The sequence below is a fragment of the Labeo rohita genome, chromosome 8, assembly GCF_022985175.1.
Source record: "Labeo rohita strain BAU-BD-2019 chromosome 8, IGBB_LRoh.1.0, whole genome shotgun sequence".
NCBI classification, from domain to species: domain Eukaryota; kingdom Metazoa; phylum Chordata; class Actinopteri; order Cypriniformes; family Cyprinidae; genus Labeo; species Labeo rohita.
Genome location: NC_066876.1, coordinates 10,634,057 through 10,639,088, shown reverse-complemented (window position 1 = coordinate 10,639,088; position 5,032 = coordinate 10,634,057).

Genomic DNA, 5,032 nt, shown 5'->3' with positions numbered 1-5,032 from the left:
GATACAGTGGGAATAATGATGAAATAGTCTCGTTGTGTATATTACTTACTTCAAGTGCACAGTTTAAATGTGACCTGCTTTCAGATATGAAATGGAATTCTAAAGTATCTATACAGTATCTGCACACTTATCATTGAATTACATTTCATTACAATTACATAACATTTTTTAGTGGCTGTAGGTAAAAAAAAGTCATCACATTAAGTATGAACATGTTCCTCTAACGTTTAACCAATGCTGTGTTTCTTTAAGAATAAGTGCCACTCATTAATAAAAGGCCACTTGCTAACAGTATACTGAATAAGGAAATGATAACACTTTTTGCTTTAATGCATGTAGCTCATTGTTTTTTTGTTTTTTTTTTTGGTGCAGTTTCAAACTATGATGAAATGTTCTGCTTATGATGAAATCTGGTTATTTTTAAATCTACAAATTAGCTCTGAACAGTGTAAATTAAGGTAGAGTAAATTAGGTACAAACTACCAGGTTTAGTAGTATGCTGGAACACTATATTGAAAAGTTTAAATTTTGTACATAGGCCTCCAGTTACGGTCGAAAGTTTACATCTTGCAGAATCTGCAAAATGTTAATTATTTTAACAAAATAAGAGGATCATACAAAATTCATGTTACTTTTTTTTTATTTAGTACTAACCTATATTTCACATAAAAGGTGTTTACATATAGTCCACAAGAGAAAATAATAAAAGGCCATTCAAAACTTTAAGTACACTTGTTCCTTAATACTGTGTTGTTACCTGAATGTTCCACAGCTGTTTTTTTAGTGATAGTTGTTCATGAGTCCCTTGTTTGTCTTAAACAGTTAAACTGCCCACTGTTCTTCAGCAAAATCCTTCAGGTCTCACAAATTCTTTTATGGTGTGTACTAGAACCCTTTCCAATAATAACTGTATGATTTTCACACTGAGGTCAACTGAGGGACTCATATGCAACTATTACAGAAGGTTGAAAGACTCACTGATGCTCCTGAAGGAAAAACAATGCAACAAGAGCTGGGGGGGTGAAAACTTTTTGAATTTGTAGATCAGGGTAAATTTAACTTATTTTGTCTTCTGGGGAACATGTAAGTATCTTCTGTAGCTTCTGAAGGGCAGTAATTCTGAAAAAATATGATATTTAGGCAAAATAAGACAAATTGTACACATCTTCATTCTGTACAAAAGTTTTCACACCTTGTCTCTTAATGCATCAGTGAGTGTCTAAACCTTCCGTAATTGTTGCATACGAGTCCCTCAGTTGTCCTATAAGTAAACGTCTTTGATGTTAAAGATCTTATTCAGGTCAGTACTCAATAAAAAAAAAAATAACATACATTTTGTATGATCCCTCTTATTTTGGTAAAATAACTAACATTTTGCAGATTCTGAAAGGTGTATGTAAACTTTTGACCTCTGTAAATTTATAGAACTGTAAATTTATATATTATTACCAAATGTACTTAATGATACATTTATACAAACCTTGGTCAACTCCTTTCCCCCAGCTTTCATCTAAAATATTTTAATACAAAAACGTCACACGTTATGATTCCAAATCAGCAAACTAGCTTGATCAATTATTAACAAATGCATAAACAGGCTGACAATCACTTCACTGGTGTCAAATGTTGCTTATACACTCAATCTGTTGAGTCTTTGTGGGTATATAAACCTTCCCCTCTGTCCAAACATGAAAATTGTTTTATTATAAATGCAGGTGAATGTTTTGAGCAAATTTGTACATGCAAGATCTCAAATATAATTCTTCATTCTGTAAGATGTCTATATCTACAGTGTCTAGCAAAACACATAAGAAGTATATATGTTCTCCCTGCCATATGACTTTAACTACAAAAATGAGAAATATAGTATAACCCAGTAGTATGCCTTTCCTGTCTAAATTATTTCTGTCTGTATAAATAAACAATAAAACTTTATGTGCACACTGTAATGATTTTTCAAATTGTGACAATGAAATGCTATTTCAGTTTTTCTGCTTCAAAATTGGACATTTAATTCAGTGTTACCTGACATTTCTTTGTAATTGTTTGTGAAATTTACTGAGTGTGAATAGTTTCTACACCTTTTTTTCCGGTGCAAGCCTCAGTGAAACTTGATTACTTGCTGTATTGTAAAAGAGTATCAGTGACTTTTTCCCAGGAAAGAAAGTTTAAAATGGAAAGGATCTCAAAAGCTTGTGAACTATTCCAGTAGTGTAAACTATGTTTTTTCTTTAATGCTTGAAATTCTTGTGTGTAGGTGTAAGAATGCAATTATCCCAGTCCTGTTAAAGGATGCCACATTTTTACGCATACTTATATGCCAATTTCCACATTCTCTACATTTTCTCATTTAATGGGAATATAATGTGTTACAGTGTGACTATACATTATCTAAACAAGGTTCTAGATAATATCTAGATAATAATCTTTTCCTTGTCGTTGACACAAATACCATACATGACAGAAACTGGAATTCCATTAACCTGTTTTGGAAATGAATATGATGTCAAAATATATATATATATATATATATATATACACACACTTCCTCTTCAAAGTTTGGAAATGCCTTAGAAAAGTGGGGTTTTGGACAATATTGGCATGAATCCTTTTTAATTTGTGATAATTTTGCACTGATAAGGGACAACACAAACTACAAAAACATATTTTGTTACATAAACAGTTTATACATAGAAAAAACTGAAATTTTCTATTCATCAAAATATCCACCATTAGCAGCTATTACAGCTCTGCATAATCTGGGCCTAAATTCACTGTATTCTAAACTTAATTGGCAATCAATTGTTGAAGCTATTAAGGTGTGCTGACCCAAAAATCTTTTAAAAACCTGGGCCAAGTTTAAACCAGTAACCAGGCATCACAGCTGGCAAAGGGGTATGTCTGACTTTGACATATATATTGCCATTATTATGTAATTAAAATGAAAATTATTATTGCTGGTCTTCAATAATAATGTCAAGTTACTTTAATGTATTTGCACCAAAAAAATGATAAGGATTTATGCTGATACTGTCCAAAACCACACTTTGCCAGGGGTGTTTCCAAACTTTTGGAGGGCAGTGTATATGTTATCATTCTTATTTTTTGACAAAAAAAGTGGAAATATTCTGAAAAAGAATATATATAAGTAAATGATGACAGATTTTTTATTTTGCGTGAACTATCAGAGAGACAACTTGCAAAACAAAACAAATCCCAGCATGCACTGCGACAAAGACTTGTATTCTGGGATAAGGCATAAAGAATGAAATACTATCAAGAGAGACATTTTAGGCAATTTTTTTCATTAGGCCAGGACATGTGGTTGACGGTTATTTTTGGCCCTCTCAGCTCTTCACCCCTTATTTCTAGTTATTTGAGGCCTCTCTCTAGAAAAGTTAATTCAGACGCAAAAAAAATATGGGTGGATTTTTTGATGGAAACGGCTCAGATTGGATGCGAAATTTCAGATTTTGTGCAGATTTTTGTGTTTACATGCATGCATCACATTCTAATCTGTGTCAGATGTGGGAAAAAATTTAGATTTTTATCTGCCAGTGTAAACGCAGCCAATGTTGCCCAGATTTGGGCCAGTTCTGGTTTATATTATTTATTTTCCTAGCTGACATGCAAACAGGAGCAGACCACCCAAGTGCCATCATTCTACACAGTATGTGGGCCAGAGCAAGGTGTTGGATTTGGGCCAGAATTAAAATCAGTGGGCCCAGATTTGGGCTAGTTCTGCTTTATTTGGTTAATTCATGGCTGACATTGGGCCTTCCTTTAGCTTGCTTGTGGTCCAAATCTGGCTAACAGGGGCGGACCACCCAAGTGCCATCATTCCACACATTATGTAGGCCAGACGAATGTGTCATGTGTGGGCCTGCTCTGGGCCTCAAGAATTTTGCTATCTGGGTGCTGTTTTCAATTAGGGTTAGAATGAACAGTACATAGTGTGCCTCCCATTTGTGCTTTGTTACTTTTGATATAAAACAAAGTTTTATATTTCAAATTCTGTCCATTTCATTAGGAAATTAAAGCAATAAATACCGTTTTGGCACTGTGGCATGATAGATCACTGTAGCTTAAACTAGGTACTAACCTGTGCATAATCAAATGAATAGCAAAAGACTCGCTAATGATCCTCCTACATAGCAATTGACATCTGGCCCAGCTCTGGGCCAAGCAAGTAATAGTAAAATTACTTATTAGTCAACCTGGTTAATAATGAGTGAAAATTAGTTTTCTTTTTAAAGACTGGTCTCTATGTGGTTTACTGAAGGCTCAGATTGTGTAGCACTATTAAAACTTGTTCTGGTCAGTTCAGGGCTGGTTATAAGTTACTGTTTGGCTGAGATTTGGGCCAGTTATGGCTTATGTGTGGCTCATGTCTGTAGTCCAGATCTGGGCCATACAAGGGCCGCAATTCTTTGCTGCACTTGGGCAGTGTAACTGCCAGATGTCAATTGCTATGTGGGCTGTGCTAATTGCCACACTGGAGCACACTTGCCACCAACTGGACGGGGTGGGAATTACAATTAAAAGTTACTGCATCACTGCTAAAAAATTCCATAAATTATACTTCTTTTGTCACATACTCCTTTTCACCAGTTATATATGTGTCTGGACCACAAAACCAGTCAGGGTCAATTTTTTGAAACTGAGATTTATACATCATCTGAAAGCTGAATAAATAAGATTTCCACTGATGGTATGGTATGTTAGGATATGTCAATTTTGGCTGAATATTTTCGGCAAGGGGGTTCTTTGCAGAACATGGAGGCGCCAGCGCGATCACTTGCATTTTTAAATATTCCGTCATTTTTGCTGATAAAAGTAAGAATAATACATCATTCCAAACTGTAAAGGGTCTACTTTTATTTGTGTGCACTCACAATATCAACAAAATGTTGCAAATGGTGCTTCTAACATAAAGAAAACAAACATGATGCGCTGTCTGTAGTCTCAACAGGAGCGCTTCACAAAAATGAACCGAAACTCATTGAATACATAACTCACAGTCATGATACAT